At 33.8% G+C, this 22,253-nt stretch overlaps 1 protein-coding gene and 1 pseudogene across 1 annotated transcript in view; one reads left to right on the forward strand and one right to left on the reverse strand.

Annotated features, from left to right (window-relative positions):
- The window catches only part of Taf3 (TATA-box binding protein associated factor 3), a 167,647-nt gene that overhangs the window by 13,397 nt on the left and 131,997 nt on the right, over positions 1-22,253 (forward strand). The gene's annotated exons all lie outside the window — the stretch shown is intronic.
- On the reverse strand, positions 14,647-16,066 carry LOC101974161 (tripartite motif-containing protein 60-like; annotated as a pseudogene).

Consider the following 22,253-nt stretch of genomic DNA (forward strand, 5'->3'; position numbering starts at 1 on the left):
AAATACAAAATAAAAAAATAAAAAGGACTGGGTTAATAGTTCTATGGTAGAGCAACTCTGGATTTCAAAAAATAATAAAGTTTTTATGCAATATACACTGTAATTACTTTAAAGGAGGAATAATATAAGCTTGAGAACACTGTTTTCTTTCCTTCCTTTCTCTCTGTCTCTTTCTTTTCTCTTTCTCTTTTTTTTCCTCTCCCTTTCCTCCTCTCTTCTCTTTTCATTTTCTATTTGTAAAATGGGGTCTTATGTTGCCCAGACAGGTCTCAAACTCCTGGCTCAAATGATCCTCCCTCCTCAACCTCCTGAGTCCTGGGGCAACAGATGAGTGCCACCCTACTCAGTCTGATTTTGTTATTTCAGCTAACACTTATGGATGATCTAAGGAGCAAATATATTGCTGATTCATAAGATATGCATGTGGTTCAGAAGGATACAGTAAGTAGAAGGCAGTACAATAAGATGCTTATCAAAACCTTTTTCCTATTCTTGGGGAAAAGATATAAAATGCAACATTGTAGTTACCATTTTTTAATATAGCCACACAAGTCAATTTAATAAATCATTTACAATCTGAGTTTTTTTTTATGGGTACAGCATGTTAGAAAGTTCCTAGTATTCTGATCAGTGGTGCAAAGGGTGATATGTACAGAGGTGAACAACTTTGACAATGACATGGTTCACCAAGTTCTTTATTTTCCTTTTATTTCCTTACGGGTCACAGGCAGGGCCAAATTTGCTCATAAAATATTATTAGTAGAGTGCTGTCATAGGGACTACCCTCTTATCAATCATTCAAGTTGATTCATGTCAAAAAAAAAGTGTGCTCAGCCCTGTGAATGCAGTGGTGAGTATGCAGGAACAGAGGCCTGGAGGGGCAGCGCGCTGTGACAGAAAGACCTGGACCTCACAGAGTCTTTCACACGTGACTCAACTTGTTGTTGAGTTTCTGGTTTTCCCAAGTAACTCTATTTTTCTGACTTTATATTTATCATCTATATTATGGTAGGTGCTGGGAAGAATTAAGAGAGATATTTTGTGAGACATTTATTTAAATACACAAAACACTTAATGGTAAATGTTAATGCTTTTCCCATTTTTCCATCATTACTCTTAAGGAAATTAGCCTCTGAGTTGAAATATAATATATTTTTCTCAAGGCACTCTACAATAAATATAAATGTAAAACAGTGTTGACGTCACATACTTATGAGTCAGGGGACCACTAAACAATTGGGCTGGTGTAGTTGTTCAAGGAGCTGTTTGATTATCAGCAATGTGAAGAGAATAGAGTAGGAGATGATTAGAAGAAGTTCTTGCCTGCTGTATCCTATTATATGTTCAGAAATGAGACCTTTCACAAATATTTTATACATGTATTTGTTGCTTGCACTGTTAAGAGTTCTCATGGCTGGTACCCAATGTGAAGAACCAGCTTTCCATACATCTTTTCAGATTCATACCAGTACCACCTTTTTGTTTGTTTATTTATTTTTTTGCTTCTTATTATATTGTGCTGAAGAATGTCTGAAAATAGCATACTATGTCAAAGCCATTGTTTGATTCTCAAGGTATGATTGGTAGGCCCTGGTCATTGAGGGTCTCTCTGGTGGTCTGTTGATTGCTTTATAATACTTGCTTGAGAAAGAAAACACAGAAATAGAAATCATGTTTTACTTATTGCAGGAAACTTAACAACCTTAACTTAAACTTGGTAAAAATACAATAATGTTATTACCTTTAAGGCTTTTATTTTAAAAAATGAAAATAAAAGGATTTTTATAACAGTTTTTAGATCACAGAAAGAGTGAGACAATATGTTTCTTTATATTCTGTACTCGGAGTATAATATTATTAATATCTTACATGAGTATGATGTATTTGTTATAATTAATGAGCCAATATTGATATATTATTTTTAATAAAAGTCCATATATTATCCACCTATCCTTAGTTTTTACATAATGTCCTTTTTAGGTTCCTGGGTCCCATTCAAAATATAGTTTTTCAGACTTTCTGGTTTTTGTTAAACTTGACCGTTTTGAAGATTACAGGTCACATATACTATAAGATGCCCCTCTATTAGAGTTTTTTTTTTTTTTTTTTTTTTTTTGGTGTTTTTGTCATGATTAGACTGGAAGTATGAGCCTCGTGTCAAGGACATAATATTCCCTGTCAATCAGTGTGATTTGTCTCTGTTGAAGTTGACCTTGTTCACTTGGCCAAGGTAGTATTCTCCTCATTGAAGTGACTCTTTCCCGCTCTTTCCATACTGTATTCTTTGGAAGAAGTCACTATGTAGTTATTGCCCACTCTTAAGGAATGGGGATACTCTCCCACTTTGAATGTGAAATATTACATAAATTATTTGGAAATCTTTTGCATGGGTATTTGTCTCATTTCTGCTAGAAGTTTCTGTTTTTATTATGAAGCCCTTTAAAAAGTAAACATTTACAGATTTGAGAAAAATAAACACATACAAGCTTCTTGAAAAAAAAAATATTCCCCAAGTATATTAAGCTTAAAATGAATGTTTTTTTCTCTTTCCTCATGTTCTCATTTCCCAAGATTAATCCTTTTTAATAGGTGTGAATCCTTCTAGATCTTTTCATGTGAAACTTTCAAACTCTTTAGACTCAAAACTCTGTTCACTTCATTGCCTATTATTTTATTGGATTGCTGCTGTAATCCAACTTTTGCTCCTCTCCTTTTCTTTTCCAAGTATTTTGTTGTAGCAACAGACCATCCTTTTCTCAACAGTGCTCACTAAGATCACAAATTACTATCTAATTGGCTGATCTAATGAATATTTAATACCTTTTAAACTGTATCCCAGTTTAAGAAACAGAACTTTACCATTTATCTCAGAAGTCCCTCCATGTGTTCAGCCCCATTCATAGCCCTCCTCCACCCCTCCAAAAATAACCACTCTCTTGGCTTAATAGGAATTATTTCTTTCTCTGAGAGTTTTATCAGTCAAATGTGTATTCCCTAGACTCATTAAGTTATGTTCTTCACCTTCCTTCCATTTTTGTTTCATATTTTTTAAAGTCCTTTTTAATTTACAAGTTTCTCCCCACCCCCAGCCCCTGTTTCTTTCTTTGTCTTATGATTTATTTGTTGAAAAACCTGGGTCATTTGACAGAATTTTCCATAGTTGTTTTTCATTGATTGCATATTCAGTGCAGTTCAATGTATATGTCTCAAAATCGGCAGTGAAATCTGAGACTTGATCAGACTCTGGTTTGATACTTTTGGCATGATATAGGTAATGTTGTGTTCATCCAGAAGTTAATAATGTGTGGTTTTCACTTTTTTTGATATTAGCAGTATTGATGCTCAGTAATGTGATCCCTTCATTCATTAGGGGTTGTGAAATAGTGATATCTATCATTTTGTTTTTACTTTATTCTTCACTTGGAGTACTTTCATAAGAAAATCCTTAACCTGTCCACTGTTTAGTAACTTAGTGGTCTAGTTCTTATAGGAAAAGCAAAATAAGTACCTGTTTTCTTCATGTTGTATACCTAGTTTTCAACAAAGTGGTCCCTTGTCATCCTTAGAGAGTGACTAGTTTTTTAAATAATATCATTATGAAATCTTTTTGATCTCTAGCCTTAGCCTCCTGCTTAGCTGGGTGTGTAGATGTATGCCACCACACCCAGATAATTTTGTTTTCTAATTTTAGTTATTAGTTTTGTGGTGCTGGGATTGAACGCAGGGCCTGCTAAGGATGTATTCCACCATTAAGCTGTACCCCTGGCCCAATTTTTCTTTTTAAAATTGTAACTTGACAAATTATAGTTGTATATATTTATGAAGTATAAAGTGATGTTATGGTTTATGAATACAGTATGGAATGACTGAATCAAGTTAAGAAGATATCCATCACCACACAAACCATTTTTGTGGAAAGAATATTTGAAATTTATTAGTATATGTATAGTAATAATATATGTAATATATTTAACAATATAATATGATAATGTGTAAACATTCTCAGTGCTTTTGAAATGTATAAACATTATTATTTACTATATTAACATTGTGCACTATATCCCAAAGAAAAGAAAACTTTCCCCCTAATTAAGGCTTTATGCCCTGAAGCCTCTTCTTGTTCCCTCTTTCCTTCTCTAGCTAGCTTTTGGTGACATTCTACACTGTGTTTCTTTGAGTTTGTTTTAGATTTTACTTAGAATAGTGTTTCCAATTCTATTCATGTTGTTGCAGGTGACAGGATTTCTTTTTAAGGCTGAATAATATTCCACTGTGTGAAAATGCTGCCTTTACTTTGCCTGTTGGTCTGTGGATAGACAACTTATTTAGGTTGAGTTCATAACTTGGTTGTTGTGCATATGCTTCAGTGAACAAGGGAGAGCAGACAATTCTTTGACTTAGTGATTTCAAATCTTTTGAGTAAATACCTAAAGTTGAATTGCTAGATTCTATGATAGTTCTAGTTTTAATTTTCTGAGAAAATACCATAACAGTTTTCTATAATGGCTATGCTAATTTACATTTCTAGCAACAGTGTAAAAGCTGCTTTTTCTCTACATCCTTGCTTTTGTTTTTGTTTTTGTTTGGTATCATGGCTGGTTGAACCCAGGGATGCTTAACCACTGAGCTACTCCAGCCCTTGTTTGTTTTTGAGACAGAGTCTCACTAAATTGCTCAATGTCTTGCTAAGTTGCTTAGACTAGCTTTGAACTTGGGATCTTTCTACCTCAGCCTCCCAAGCTGCTGGGAATATAGGCATACATCACTCTGCCTGACCTACTTATCTTTTTTTTTTTTTTTTTTTTAATAACAGCCCTTCTAACAGGTGTGAGGTGATAGCTTACCCTAGTGATTAGTGATGCTGAGATTTTCTTCATATATCTGTTGGCCATTTGTTTGTCTTCCTTTGAGAAATATCCATTTAGGTCATATAGATATTTCCAGTTCAAATTCAGGACTACAGAATTTTTACTTTTCAAATTATGTAAGTAATACTTTTGTCTATACCAAGAATTCTGGTTCTCAGGGATAAAGAAGATCGTGACATTAGAATATTCTGTAATTGCTCATTCGTTTTATCCCATATTACATGTACAATATTGAAAATATCACTTATGATTACTAAAACAAGTGGATTTTTTTGTTTTGCTTATGCTCTCCTATTACCCCAATTTTCTAAAATTATTCTATAAATACATTGTTAGATATAGCTGCTTCTTGAGTTCTATCTCCTTATTTCTGAGTTTTTTCTAATTGTGATTTGTATTCTCTTATGTCTTTTAGATCATTTTAAAGTAGAACATATTAGCACATTTTCTATTGCTGTAATAAAATGCCTGAGGCTAAGTACTTTATAAAGTAAGAGGTTTATTTAGTTCATGGTTTTAAAGGCTACAAGTCCAAGATTGAGTTCCATTGATTTGTCCTCTGATGAGGGCCTTATGGTAGGTGACATCATAGTGGGAGTACCTATGAAAGGGAGAGAACACATGGCCAGACAGGAATCCAGAAAGTGGGGATGGGTCTACTTTATTTATTTATTTTATAACAACCATCCAGTGTCCCATAAGAAGTACATTAATTTCTTCCCAGAGCAGTGCCTCAAATGACCTCCCCTCCCACTAGTCCCTGTGGCCTAACATTCACAACACTGGGGACCAAGTTTTCAATACATGAGCCCTTGGGGGACAAACCACATCTAAACCATGGCACAATATTACAGTGTTCATTTGTTTTTGGAGAATGAGTTTCTATTTTTTAGTTTCATTGTCTGCAGGGATATTATTTTGGTATTTAATCTGCTTTTCCTTATGAAAATTGTTGTGTGGGGGAAAAAAAAAAAGAAATTGCTGTGTGACTTTAGAATTCCTTGATTTGCAGTGGAGCCATGTCCCGATAACCTCCTTGTAAGTTGAAAATGCATTTAGCACAGCTCATTTGCCAAATATCCTAGCTTAGCACACACTACACTGTAAAGCATTGGTTGTGTCCCCTTGTGATCTAGTGGCAGACCACAAGCTATGCCTTGCTGTCCCTGTGCAGCACTCAAGGGATTATTATACCACTTCTCAAAATGGAACAGTTCAAAATTTGAAGTACAATTTCTACTGAATTTGTATCACTTTCTCACCATAATAAGTCAAAAAATTATAAGCTGAACCATCATTGAGCTGGGGACTCTGTTTAATTTTTCTTGAAGTTTGGAAGGAAGTTCAAGTAGTCTTTCTAATTTTGCAGTGTTCCCTCTTCTGTTGTTTTTTGTGTAATGTTCAAAAGTGTGGTAGCTCACTTGGTGACTTTTTTTTTTTTTTAAAGAGAAAGAGACAGAGAGAGAGAGAGGAGAGAGAGAGAGAGAGAGAGAGAGAGAGAGAGAGAATTTATTTATTTAGTTTTCGGCAGACACATCATCTTTGTTTGTATGTGCTGCTGAGGATTTAACCTGGGCCGCACACATGCCAGGCGAACGTGCTACCGCTTGAGCCACATACCCAGTGACATTTTTAATCTCTTGTTTTCCTCTACTACTTTTACATGGATCTTTTCCCTTTATCTCATTTTAGCTTTTCTAATGTCTACAAGCCTCTTGAGAAAGAATCAGACTATTGTTTATATATTATTTTAAATTATAATTTGGGCTATTTAAGGGAAAGTAGAGTAGGCAGTCAAATTCTAAGTATCAAGAGTTTCTAATATAGTATGCTATAAAGGGTGATGAAATCAATGTTTTTTGTTTTTTGTTTTTTTTTTTTTTTTTTTTTTTTTTTTAGTATGGGGGTGGAGATGATTCCCTTAATAAATTCTAGTGGTAGTGACAAGGATGGACTTCAGGGAGGAGATGCCACTGAAAGACTTGATAGAGTTTGTTACAGCTCTTATCCAGGGAAGAGCTCATAGAAAGGAGCGTATGGGGGAAGTATTTAATGGACAGGATTTGGTGATGGAAGAGTTGTAGAGGTGATACCAAGAGGAGCCAAGGTTCAAGCTAGGGAGACTGTGTGGGTAACCAAAATCTAAACATCCAGATCTTAAGCAGATTGGTCAGATCTGGAGTCAGAATTTACAGTGGAACTCATATCCCTCAGGGAGTGCTCTAGCAGCATTTTATTTATTTTTTAAAAATAGGAATCAGGGCTGGGGTTGAAGCTCTAGAGCACTTGCCTAGCATGTGTGAGGCACTGGGTTCAATCCTCAGCACTACATAAAAATAAGTAAATAAATAAAAATAGTAATCAGGTAGAATTCAAGACTACCTAATGAGACTAGAACCTGAGACCTAGAGTGCACTTGGTTGCTTGTGAAGGGCAGCAGGTGCACTTGGTTTATAGCAGGTGGGCAATGGTCTGGGTAGTGAGTAAGCGCCTCCCTGTATCAGGCACCGTGCCTCACGCTTGAAACAGAGGCTCACTAGCTCATCTTTAGACTCTTTGAACATAAATTGCTAAAAACCTAAAATAAGTTTTATTACAAAAGATTAAACAATCCTTAGTTTTTTGGATTAGGGCTTTAAGTTAAATCACTAACAACATCTGTACAGTGATGCATAATATCAACCATTGTCATATGTTTGACTACTAAAGATGTATAACTTGACATTTCATTGATGTGTGACAGTTTAAAGTCTTTTAAAAAATTTTAGTTGTAGATGGACACAATAATTTTATTTTATCTATTTTTTTTATGTGGTGCTGAGGATCAAAGTCAGTGCTTCAGGCATGTGAGGCAAGCGCCCTACCACTGAGCCACAACCCCAGCCTTAAAGTCATTTTTTTAACTCTACCCCAAATATGGTATGTCTGTTATTTCCTATATCAAGTACCATTTTCCTCATTTGTAAAATGGGAATTATTACCTCCCTAGAATTGTTGTTATAATTGAGTGAGATATAAATGTAGCCTATTATTATAGGTGTTAGATATGATCTTCTGAGGACAGCCTTACATTTACAATTTGTTCCTGAAAGTCTCAATACTAAGTTTAATGGTTGACATACCATATGTCTTGGAAAAACACAGTACAATAAATATCCCAGACCTGTACTATTGTCTACTCTGATTCATTCTGGGCTGGGCATCCTGTGTGCTGTGTAAAGTGCTGTGGCACATAGTAGGACTTGGCTGTGCCTGTTGATGGGATTTTCCCACATTATGTTTAAGGGGGTTTTCCTCTGTTTCCCACAGAAACTATTTCCCACAATATAATTTAGTCTTGGAGAAGGGATTAGCTGTGAAAAAAATAAAATGAAGATATATGTGGATCTTTACCAATTATCTTTTCAGTTCTATATTTGCCTTCATTGTTTCTTAATGCTGTACTTGAATTTTATTTGTATGCTTTAGTAAGATTTTTTTGAAGTCTTACACATATTTAAGATTTTTAATTTTAAATAATACTTAAATGTAGTTATTTATTTGCATCTCATTTTACCACAGGAAAAAAGTAAAGCTTCTCTCTTCCCCTGTCCTGCTGCCTTTCTCACCTCCTCTTTTCCCTCTGCCCTCTCTTTTTTACTGTGAACACTATGGTAAAGTTACGTTTTAGTATTAATTAATTGCTGATATTTTGTGCTTATTACAGTGCCATGTGCATAATTAATGCACATGAATTGATAATTTTTCTTATAAAGTCAGCAATTTACAATTTATTTCTTTTACATGTTATGTACTCAGAATGTAATATTTAAATGCACTCTTCTGTTGTTAGCAATATTTTATTATCATGTACTTTATTCTTGGTAGAAACTTAAAATTCTGTAGTATGAATAAGAAAATCAATTTCTTTTTTATTTGAAAAGGGATTATAATTCAGTAGGTGGCACTCTTTCCTTTGTTAAGTGTTAGTGAATATCCAATTAAATGCCAAAGAATCTTTTCAATTTTTTGAGAAAAAACATACAACTTAAAAATCAATCATGGCTAGTTTTAGAAAGGGTAATGACAATTTTGTCTATAATTGGCTTTTGTGGAACTTCCTTAGGATGATTACATATGAACATGCTTAATATTTATTTGCCTTAAGGAGACTTTTATATGTAGAACAGAATTCCTTTCAGCAAAGGCCTTACATCATCCTTTCTGAAATTCTAGATGTTCTTTTCAAAATTTGAAATTATTATCCATTATTATCTACTTTGCTTCCATGTTTTGATTTTCAACATCAGAAGATACTTTAGAAATTAACACAGTTCCCTCATTCTAACACAGCAGCTTTCCTTATTTTTAGTGTATCAATCTCTTTTTCTGGTATGAATAGAATATTTGGCTAGTCGAACTAATTAATCCGATTTGTAGTTTTGTTCTTTGTATTCACATTATGTTCTTTATCAAAAACATATTTGTTATGGGGTTTCCCAGTTCCTGTGTATTTTATTTCCTATTTTTTAAAAAAAGAATATACCATAATTTACTAAGCTATTCTTGTATTGTTAGCATTTTTTATTATTTTAAAGTAGTATAGCATCATCAAATATCCTTGTGCCTGTTTTGCTTTTATATTATTTCCTTACGATAAATTCCCAGGAGTTCTTAGGTCAGAGGTATAAACACATTTATGTTTTTTGACACATATTACACATTGCTTTCCAAAAAAATTGTATCAGTTTACAATGCCATAATGAATGTGTGATTATACTGGTATCCTAGAAATCCCACTGGAATTAATTTCAAAGTATAATTTTTTTACTAGTTTAGATTAAACATTTGGAGGGTTGTTTTTATTTTAAAGTTTGTACTTGAAATGTGGGAACTACAAAAATATTCCCAGTGGAATATAACCTCTGATACTATTTTCATGTAGTCCTCTAAGTCTTTGTGTTTGTATGTGTTTATTTCATGTGTGTGCTTAGTACCTATTGTAGCATAGAATAATTAATTTTATGTACTGTTTCATTTGATTAACTCACTCTAGCCATTAACTCATTTCTTTTTGCTAGACAGAATTAAGTTTAGGGGTAAACAGGAAATGTATCAAATGAACGGAAATGATTTGGTTTGGGTAGTTCTCTCAGTTATGATAGGGTGTGCAGAAGCAAGAATACATTTGGGAGATTGGCATTATAAAGTTATGCAAATTTATTAGATATCTATCAGAATGCTAAGTGAATATCTATGAATGTATACTTATAGGAGTAAGCTGTTAATTTTTTTTTTTTTTTTTGAGACGAGGTCTATATTGTTCAAGCTGGTCTTGAACTCGGGGCTCAAACAGTTGTCCTACCTCAACCTCCCTAGTAGCTGGGGTTACAGGTGTGCACCACTGCACCTGGTTAGACATTTAGATATAAAGACTGAGAGATCTCATCTGAGGTGAAGAATTTATTCCATGTTACTGTATAATTTTTATAACTATCATTTCAAATGACTTCATGGTAGGCTATCCCTAAGTATTAAATATTTAGATCTCCTCTAATTTTTAATTTATTCAAGTACCAATACACTAAGTATTTTTATTCACATAGCATTCTCAATACTGTGAATTCTTATGATTTATTGAAAAAGTTTGAATACTAAGTTTAAAAGTATGATGTTTTCAAAAGTAATTTTTGGTAAATTCCTTTTTTAAAGTACTTTATTATGTTACCATTAGTAATATAGAATACCTATTTTATTCCATCTTTGAAATAATGTGTCTAATTTAATAGATGTTCTATTCCCATTTTTTACTTTTAGTTCTTTTGGCACTAACATTTTAACATAATTTGAGAAAAAGTGTTTTTAACCCTTGATGCACTATTAGGATCCATTGACTCTAATTTTTTTTTTTTGACTATTTGAAAAGATGAACATTTCATCATTTTTATTCTTCCTTGGAAGCTATCAAAAAGAGAAGTTTACTATTTAAAATACTGAATAAAACTCATTTTGTCTTGTCATTACCATATGTCCACTAGGCTATGATATTAGGTATTAACCTAATATATAATTGGATTTGGGAGAATGTATTTTCTTGCATCTTAAAGTATTTTGCTATTTTCCCATCATAGAATTGTTTTATTGTTCAATGATTAGTCCCAGTTATGCTTAAAAAACTAAAATGGTAAGAAATTGAAGAAATGGTTAGATTGTCCAGAGAAAGATGATCCAATAGTGATATAAATTATTATCCTTCATTTTTATTATTTTGGGGCTCAGAGTATTTTAAAAAGGATCAGAATATCATTTTTTTAGTCTACTTTTAGTTTTCACTTGAATACAATTGAAAGTTTTAGTATTTTAAATTTTAGTTTTATGTTAAATGTTAGTTCTTTTGACACTATTGGAAAAGAGAAAAATTGACATGCTCAGTGTTGTTTAAAAAGTCAAAATAAATGTAAAGATTCTAATATTTAATGATAAGATGACAGAGAAGAAATTGATCATATTAGTGAAACTCTACACTGTGGATCTTCAGATGACAACAACCTGAATGATTTTTTTATTTTAATTTAGACTTGATATATTCTAAAAGCAAAGAAGACGTATCAGTCTCATGTAGTCAGTCATTTACTAGGAAAGTCTTCATCATGTAGTAATAAGTTTGTGATAAGAACCTAAATCATTTCTCTTTTGGAAGGATATATGATAGTATTTTAAAATACTAAGATTTAAAGGATTTGGTATATTTAAGTTCATATTTAAATTTCTAATAAAATTGTCTTCACTTTTTTGTACATACTTCTATAAATTATGCATAAAATGACTTTAAAATATAAAGATTTTATTATTATTTGTTAAATGTTAATGGCAATTCTTCCTGATATACTGAGTGTTAAGGTAAAAAAAAAATATTTGTCAGATCTAATGGCATTATTACATTTTAACACCTTCCTTGAGTGTACAACCCTAATTGTGGCTGACAGATACAATTGGGAATAGTTAGAAGGAAATAGTAGTTGTGGACCAATCAGCAGCGGAATGAAAAACTCAGGAAGTCCCAGTGCCATGGTAAAGAAGAAAAACTCATTTTTCATTTCCTTTCATGTACACTGTGTTCAGATTAACTTTAAAGGAGAGTGAGAGGTAGGTCAGAAGATTTTGTCTACAATTGAGTATTACCTGTGTGTGGAGCCCATCTCAGCAGGCATCCAGTCATCAGCTAACAGCCCTTTCCAGTTCCCTTGACAGCTGCCAGATATCCTATTGCAAATTAAATATGAAACAGGGATGGACTTAGTTTTGCATTTAAAGGATTTCATAAGGTTCAACTTCAAATGAAGTAGTTAGTGCATTAGTTTTTATTAAAGCTGACTTTGTTGGGAAGGAGAGGATAGCTAGAACTGTTTGTGTACTATTAAGAAAAGTGCTTTGGAAAAATAAAGTGAGTGGCATAAAATTGTTCCTTTACGTATCTATATGATGCATATCATAACTCTATTTGTAAATACTGCAGGTTTGTGAAGCCTTCAAGAGTGGTATTTAACCTGTTGTGGTAGTGCAGCCTGCTAGTAAACATGTGTTTAGAGTTTGACAAACGTTGTTTTATGGCGAGATTGTTTTGGCATTTTCCTGTTTCAACTTTGTCTTTCTAAGTTTTGGTAACAAAAGGAAATAAAATGTGGTGAATTTAGATCATACTTTGAGGGATCAGAGGCAAAATTCTGGATTTGATGAAACTTAGTATCTAAAACAGCTCCTTAGTACCTACAACAGCCTAGGTATCACATCCTGATCTAAGGGCTTTGCACATATTAGCTGATTTAATCTTCATAATAACCACAGAAAGTAACTGCTGTTGTTATCTTTATTTTATAGATTAGCAAAATAAGATGAGGGGGGTTTGATTCATTGATTAATTGATTGAGATGGGGTCTCACTGCATAGTCCAGGCTGGTCTCAAACACTTGGCTGAGACTCTAGGCACAAACCACCTTGCTCCACTGGATGGTAACTTTTAAGGTTAAATTTTAGTAACTCAGGGAAAGTGAAATCCCATTAACAAGACAATCTCCTGAAGATTCAGAGATCCAGAAAAGAAATTTGGGCTACATTATGCCACTTGTTTAATCCTATAGATAGGCCTTGGATGTTTTAAAAGATTAGGGTTATTTCATAGAATGTCTATAGACCATGTTTTAAAAAAACATATACACATAACTATATTTTAAATATATACAACAGTTGTGGTTCATAAAATACAGTTTCATTCAGTATTGCTTAGTCATGACTTTTTGCTATTGCTATGTATTTGCAAATTAGTATATACCAAAATTTAACAATTATTGGGGGGTTATGAAAATTTCTTGTATAAAAATGGAGGAGAGCATGTTATTTATTAAAAATGGTCAAAATCCATTGAGTGGCAAACTATAGACTTTTTTTCAAATGTGGATCTCCAATTTCTGATATATTCTCTCTCTCTCTCTGGGCCATAGTAAATTGCTCAGCCAACATCTGTGAAAGTTAGTGGTAGTTTCTATTTTCAGTGAAGTACCTATAGATTAAATCTTTACTACATTTTAATTAAGAAATAAATTGGACAGTTACTATTCTTTTTCATTGATCTCTCATAATTGAGAAAATGCTGCATTCAGTTTATTCTGGGATTGATGAGATAATTCATGCTGTCAATTTGGGGAAATCTTATGTAGTAGGCAAAATCCATACCCTATATAAAGTTAAACACTAATACTATGTAAAATATCAGCCTTGCAATACATATCCTAGTATTGAAAACAAATTTATCTCTAGGGTTTTAGATTTGTTTTCTAATTTCCCCAGACTTCTAAGTTAGTTTTAGAGTCCTCTCTGTTGTTATGGTAGTTTGCACATATTTTTTTATGGTATTCTATGATTAGGGTAGTTTAGAATACGTCCCATAAAGGTTCATGTGTTGGAAGTTGGTTCCACTGTGGTGATGTGGGAGAGTTGGTGAGACTTTCAGAGATGAGGCCTAGTGGGAGGTCCTTAGGTCACTGGGGTCACTGCCCTCAAAAGGGATCAAGGTACCTCTCATGGGACTTTTGAGCTCTTGTGAGAGTGAGTTGTTATGAGTGAGCCTGGCCACTGAATCTCTCTCTGGCTTCCTGTTTCAAGATGTAATCTCTTCCTCCCACACATGCTCCTACCCTTGTGATACCAGATGCCATTAAGGATCTCACTAGAGGCTGAACCAATGCCCCTACCTCCACTCTCCACCAAATCTTGGACTTTGAACCTCTAGTATTGTGAGCTAAATAAACTGCTTTTCTTTATAAAGTTAGCCTCTGTCAGGTATTTCATTATAATAGCAAAATAAATGGTATCTATACTTGTTTGTTTGGTTAACTTAACACAGATTTATTGTTTTCTGGTTGTATGGACCAAGTACTGTTGTGAACATAGAAGATGTATGCGTGAACAAGACAGACAAAAATCTCTGCTATGTTTACACTTTAGGGGGCGGAACAGACAGGAAATAATAAACAACAAATAAATTGCATGGTGTTTTTTTTAAACAAAATATTTTATTATACATGTTAATTCTCAAATATTTAAAATTAGAATTCAAGGAACTAGACAACTGCTATTCAGAATATCTATGAAATTGTATTACTATCTTGTTTTTTTATGGTTGCTGAAAATAAGGGAGAAAAATCTATTCTGGTTTTCAATAGTAAAGCTCAAAAAGGTTCTAGAAATGGGATTAAATTTACTTTTAGCCCTGAAAACTAAAAATAATAATTTACCAGGTTCTTTATCTTTCATCATCCCCTGGTAAGATTTTAAGAGGTTCAGAATCTGTTCCAACATAGAAGTAAGGCCACCTGGTTTTGGTAGAAGAATCACTGAAACTATACAGGAGAGACTTGTCATCCACATTATAAAAGGAAATCTCATCCAGTTCAATCCTCCCTTCCCCCCAAAAAATGCCAAACTTACTGAATTTTGGTACTGGCAGAAGCAGGGGGTTTTTAGGACCAAACACAACATAACCACTCTCAATATATTGCCCCAATGTTGAGAAGCCACTTAGGACAGATGGCCGATTCCTCTAGTTCCTAGGAAGTTAGTCTTGACACATACCCAGTGTCTACTGAGGTTTGTTCCCTACGTCTATCTCCTAGTAATGTATACCAGAATTAAATATCTTAGAACCCAGGACAGCAGGATGGAGATAAAATCTCCTTGGGTTATAACAAACACTTTGTTTTGTTCTTCCATATTTTACCCTTTTTCTATCCTCAGAGACAATAAGCTGAGGATATGCTGTGTCAAGATTTAAACTTACATCTATTGGAAATTGCTGTATGATTATCTCCAAGTCAGAATATTGTGGAGGAAGACGGAAACCATATTTCTTTAACCCACATGAAGAAAGTTCAGGGAATTTTAGGTTTTGATATCTCTGGCGTATACTCTTAACATGCTTCAGTAATGCCAGGTTTGACTGCACACACTTGCTCTCTATTTCCTTCATTAAGTGTTATTTAATGTGGAAGCATGACCTGAGAAAGTTACAAGGTTTTCATTACGTTTTGATGAAATGTTCAACTCTTCATCTTGTATCTGCTTAAGCAGAGCCTCTTGCTCATTCTGTAAAAACAATCTAATTTGCTCAAATTCAGAATTTATTTCTTTTCTATATTCTACCCTCTTTCTTAGCTCAAGGGATTTCCTGCCTTTCAGAATTAGCACTTTTTCAATTCGTTTCACATTACTCTTCAATGGCTGAATGCTAGATTCTAGAATTCTTCTGTGGTAAGTGGCAGCTTTCTTAATGGGCAAAATGTAGGGCCCATGATTTTCAGCAGAGAAACTGCACTGGATACATAAAATCAGTAGATCCTTCATGCAGAAAAGGGTTCAAAATTAATTGTATTTCTCATATATAGCATTTTCTTCTTATCTCTTCCTCTTGCTCTTCCTGATCTGGACTAGTTTAGCAATTTCAGTCCAATTATAGAGTGGGGCTTCCTCCTGAACTTGCTTTGTGGAAACCAAAATTGGTAGACAGGGTAGGGAAAGGAAACCTTTAGATCCTTCCAGGACAGATTGAGGCAGTCAAAACAGAAATTATGCCCACAGTTAATGGTCACTGGGTCTTTCAAGTAATACAGACAGATGGGACAACTGCATTCTCCCTGGAGGTCTGCCAGGGTGGTCACAAACTCCATTGACCTGAAAGTAAAGGTGGTGCACAAGGTAACACTCCCTTCATAAACCTGCCTCCCTAGAGCTCAGGTCTAAATGTGAAGTATGAAAGTAGATAGCCCTCCAAGTCCATGCACACAGACTAGATGTAGGTTTCACTGGCCTAGCTTGTTGGTGGATGTTACTTAAGGTCTTGTTTAGACCTCTGCACCGTAGCTCAGAGGATAAGAAGAATTCACAGCTTATAGCTCTATAACAGATTAGCCCATCTGCACTTAAGTTTTATGATTTTGTTTAAGAAAGCAGCCACTGACCTAATGGATTAATCATTCCTTTACAATGTAGAGATCCAAGAATGCCACTGTAACAAATGATGGGGAAAACTGATGACCTTAAAGGGATACAGTGTAGCGTTGGAGATGTAGCTCAGTGATGCAGCATTGGACTGGCATCTGTGAGGCCAAGGATTCGATTCATAACAATGTACAGCCTTCAGATCCTATTTCAAAATGCTCTACATGTATTCTGTTCACTCCCTTTGGTAAAACTTTCCTTAACTGGATTAGGTAGAACAACACCTCTCCACCAACACTGTGAGGCACTCAAGAGCACCCGCCCACTCTCACCTAGTGTTTTTAAAAGGGCATAAGTGCTATGAAAAAAATGTAGAGCCTTATATGGGGAAATGAAAATGCTGGATGTGGGGAAGAAAAATACAATTAAAAATATAATGGTCAGTGAAATATTGTGAAAAGAACATTTGAACAGACTTAAAGGAGATAAGGGTAGGATGCCTGGGGAAAGAGCACTTAAAGCAGGTAGATGACCAGTGCAAGGCCCACAGGAGAGCATGTGGCGAGGGAGTTTGCGGGACTGCTTGGGGTCAGTGTGACTGGAGCAGGATGGTGGTGAAGGCAGTGTTAGAGGAGGGGTCAGGAGATATATCAGAGATCCTTACTGGAGGCCTGCAGTAGGAGTTTGACTTTTACTGTCAGTAAGATAGATAGAATCATTTTAATATTTCAAAGCATTTTCTATTATAGAAAAAGTTCAACACAAAAAAGTAAATGGACTAGAATAATTAACGTTCATGTCTGTCGCCCAGCTTAACAATATCTGTTCATGGTCAGTTTTATTTCATCAAGACTCCCATTTACTGCTTCTTCTTTCCTACTATCTTAAGGAACTCTCCAATATCGTATTATTTCATCATAAATGTATCTCTCTCTGAAAGATCAAAAACTATTTTTGGCACGATTACAATAGTATTATCATACCTCTAAATTAATAATCCTTTAATATCATGAGATAATGAGACCTTTTTCAAATTTTTACTTTTCTCAGAAATATCAGAAATTGGTTTATTTTTTACTGTTTGTTTGAATTAGAATCCAAATAGTAGTATCCACACAATGGGAATGGTTGATTTTACTCTCTTTCCCTCTCATTCAGCAATTTTTAAAATAATGAGTTGGCTTCGTAGCTTTGTCTAATAGTGACCAATTACTTGTGTATTTTTTTAAAGTATTGTTATGAACCATTGGTTTAAACAAATTTGATGACAGCTGGTCCAGTGGCTTGCTGGAGTTAGCTCCATTTGTGAGAGCTGATTGCTAAATATTGTTAAATATGCAAGAAGTTTGTGAACTGGTTGTGAAACACAGCCCTTATTAAAAATTAAATCATATGAACTTACAATCAAATAAATTGTATTAAAATAAAATGGCTTGATTTATTGTTTTATTGATTTTCTAGATTTAGAAAGTAATGTTGAAAATGTATGTTAAACTTCAAAATGTATAGAGTCTTTAGCTACTTCATTGTAAGTAGTATCAAAAATGATAACATATTCTTCCAGTACTTTAAAACTGTTACACAATTAAACAAAGAAACAGTTTACATAATTGACAAGCAAAATTCTGACATACATCTTCCTTGTTTTGCTGTGGAGTAAACCAGAGGTCAGCAGACTGTGCCTGGCCAGCAGCCTGATTCTGTTAATAAATTCATTGGAACCTCACTCTGTACATTTATTTACATGGTGTCTACAGCTGCTTTGATGCTGCATTGGCAGAGATGAGTAGATGCGACATAGACTGTATATGTCACAAGCCTAAGATATTTATCGTCCAGTCCTTATTTAGTTTGCTGTCCTCTGGTCTAAACTGACATTCATGTCAGAACTACATTCGTTTAACAGTTACAAACATAGTTTGGCAACTAACATATAAGTTTGGCAAATATCAATGAAAACATTTTGTAAAAATTAAATGGTTTTATGGAATTTATAATAAGTAATACTATGTATTTATTATTTTAAATTATGTTCTATACATGCTTCATATCTATAAAACTGAAACATACACACATATCCCAGTCTGAAAGCATTATTTTACCATTTACATTTAGCAGCACACTGCTTGATCCAGTTGAACTGCTCTAGCAAAAGGAGCCAGTAACTGATTTCATTACTAAAATCACTCTGCCCTTTGAATGAGGGATATGGAAATTAAGTAAAAGCAAGAACCATCAGGTTTATAGGGAAAATATATCTGAGGCTTATCAGGAGTAGTTAGTGTGGCACAGAAATTCTTACCAATGTATATTTAGAAACATTTGTAGAGTTTATATTTAAGTTTGTTATTGATTTTGTAAGCAGTAGTCTCTAAACTGCCTCCAGAAGATAATTGGAGGGAAACATGTGCCCCCTACAAACAAATCCTTTGTGCCCACTCTTATGCCAGGTACAAGAAGATATACAAATTTAAGCATTCTTAAAGAATGTTTTTGTTAATTTTTATTGAATTCTCATATCTGTAATGAAACCAGTGTTATAACTGAAAAAGTGTAGTTCCAACTTGAATGTTGATTGATATTTTCCTTTATATCAATGAGGAAGACAAAAAGTGAAACAACAGACATAGGTTGAAACTTCATTTGGGAATGAAGAGTGAGTTTTTTGTTGTTGTTTTTTTTCCGAGTAGGATAGTAGTCTTTATAGTTCCTCAGGTTTGTTTTTTTGTTTTTTGCTATTCACATGGATTGGCTACATACACGGTACACTTTAATCTGAATTTTCAACATTTTCTCCATGACTTTGTTACATCTTGATAATCAATACAACAGTAGGACATTCTGTGTTTTGTAGCATATGTTGATTTCCATTTACATACTGTTACCATGGGCAATTTCAAGTCCTCAATGGGATGCCAGTGAATGTGGTATTGGAAGAGAAGTGTAGCTTACAGTCTGTACAGTGCTTCCATCATACAAGATGGGAGTAGTCACAGAATAACATGCTTAAGAGTGGTGAGTTTTATTTTGTTTTCAATGTAACTGAATTTTGAGTTTATATGATTTAATTTTAAATGTAATTTTAAACCATTTACCTACTCTAGCATACCATGGGTGGATCTCACTGTTTGCAGTAGATGTGGATCTGGAAAAGTTGATACTACTCAAAATTTTTAAAATAGAACTGAAGACAGATGCTCTCTACTTAAAGGAAACTTGCCCTGAGTCCTTCGTGAAATGAAGGGTTCTTCTATAAAACAGTTATCTCCCAATTTCAGATTAGTTTTTGGAGGAACACCTATTCATGACTAAGAGCACAAAAACCAAGGAATTAATGGTGACTTTTTTTCTCTCTATGATAATGATGTTTTAGTTTTAACCCCAAAGAGTACCTTGGGGACTATAAATTCCCTAGCTAATGTTCTGAAATTTCTTTTGAATTTACTTCTTAAAGGAATCAAAACACTTCTTTTTGTTTGAGTAACAATTAGTACAAGTAGGCACTTGTTTCTAAGGTGATATAACTTGATGATCATGCTGATGCCTAAAATGAAGGAAGAGGAAGGAATAAAACAATGATAACTGAAGTAAAATGCAGGATCTTAAACAAATTTTCTTTCTGAAAGTTTGTCTTTCCTATCACAGGTATGTGGTTTTTATACCATTAGCAAGTTAGAGCTGTTTCTTACCACTGCTCCCTCAGATGATTTGTCCCAGAGAAAGTTCTCTGGAATTGGAGGAGAAGTTGGCAGGATGCCTGTAGAATAGCAATGGGTATTCCCAGAGAGTGAGAGTTGGTGCCAGCAAGTCTTTGGAACATTAAAGTAGACACGGATAGTGTATTATTTGATGAACTGTCACAGGACTCTACTCAGACTGGTTCTAAGGTTTTAAAAGGCATTTTGATTTTATGTCGCTTGAATTCTTCATCCTATTTGTGAGTTTTTTCATGAAAGGGTAATTGTATTTTGATTTGAGGGAAATAATGACTTTTTTCTTTCACACGGATATAAATATCTAAGAAAAGCTCTTAGCTTTCTTTTAGCTTTTCTACATGATTATTTACCTCAGTATCTTAAGTGATGTTTTTGTTAAGGTCAAAAAAGAAAAAGGTAGAAGAAAATAAGAGAAGTTATGGAACTACTCTTAGCTCTCTATATTCACTGGGGGAAAACTAATTTTCAGTTATATCATACCTCACAGTCGTTCCAGAGTTTCTGAAATATGTATGTGTGTATACACATACATATATATGTACATGTATCTATATCTATCTATGTATGTATATGTGTATATATATATATATATAATGTGTGTGTGTATATATATGTATATATATATATTAAATTACAAACCTTAGGGATTTCTCAGAAACTTTATCTGTCAATGGAATTATTTGGGGGAGATAGGAGTAGGGAAGAGTAGAATTTGAGGATTTATGGGGTTGACAGATTACAAATAGGTTTGAATTACTTCATACCATATTAATGCTTGAGCTCTGTTCTGTTACAGATAGGGACATGAAATCATATTATTTTCCTTTATATCTGATAGTGAAAGAACTACTTTTTCAAAGTAATAATTGGCCTGGTTGTTAGAGGTTGCTCGCTGATTTTTCTCAAAGAATTTTGATAGGAGAATAATAAAATTTTAATCTTTATTCTAAAGCTACTTATTTATAAATCAAATAAATGAGCGATATTGCAAGTGATTTTTTAGTAATTTTGTATCATATGAATTTGGGTTCTGGCTGTTTTACCTTATTTTATATTTCATTTTTCTTTTTGGCATTTGATTCTTTGGAACCTCCTAGATGACATAATCCCAGAGGTCAGTGAGGCTATAGTTATCACTGACAGGGGTCATTTGTTCTCAAATATTCTTAGTTTTTCACCAGTTCTGTGTCTGACTGATTAGTTAGAACACTCCAGGCTTTCTTATTCTACTGACCTGGGAGGCAGAGAAATCTAAAATTGATTCCTAAGTTCTTAGCTGTGTCATGGGTGAGCAGTGTCTTAATTCATTAATTGTGGTCTTATTTATTTTGAATCTCAGTGCATCAGTTGTTAATGAGAACTTACCTTAGGGTTGTTGTGGAATTTAATTTATTTATACTCACACATACATAAACACAACAATATACTTAGAGTAGTGTCCAGATATGTCAAGAGCAGCAGCTATTAATTGTTTTAATGTTGCCATCATCATCATCTTCAGATCCACTGGTACATGATAGGGTTTTTTTTTGTTATTGTTGTTGTTTTTCTTTTTTTGTTTTTTTTTCTGATTTTTTTTTTGTTGTTGTTGTTGTTGTATGTGTGTGTGGTGCTGGATTTAAAGAAAGGTCAGGAAAAAAAATGGTAGAAGAAAATAAGAGAAGTTATGGAACTACTTGTGCATGCAAGGCAAGCACTCTACCAACTGGCTATGTCTCTAGTCCTGTTTCTGATTTTTGTTCATCCAAGAAACCATTTTTCCTATCAATGAGAAAAATGAGAAAATGCTCATAGATTATACTCTTGACTCTGCTACATATCTGAACCCAGTTCTCTTCAAAATGGGTACGAGGTAGAAAACTGAGCACCCTCGAATGGGAAAGAAACGAGAAATAAACAATCTATTCCTTCTTCTGCCTTCCACATTTATTAAAATGAGTTGCTCTTATTAATATTATAAAGAAACAATTCAACCTTTTCCCTCCTTTATGTTTTCATTGACAGTGCTATCCAACCATAAATGACAAATCCCTTTTAGCCCTCTTGTTATAAGAAATATAGTATGTCAAATACAGTATATTAAAGGCCAGTATAAGCACACAAAAATTTATGCTCTTGTTGTAATAAAACTGTGACCTACAGTGTCTTCAGACATTACTTGATTTCGAAGACCTGATATCAAATTTCAAACAGATACAGC

This window comes from Ictidomys tridecemlineatus, chromosome 10 (assembly GCF_052094955.1).
Source record: "Ictidomys tridecemlineatus isolate mIctTri1 chromosome 10, mIctTri1.hap1, whole genome shotgun sequence".
NCBI lineage: Eukaryota > Metazoa > Chordata > Mammalia > Rodentia > Sciuridae > Ictidomys > Ictidomys tridecemlineatus.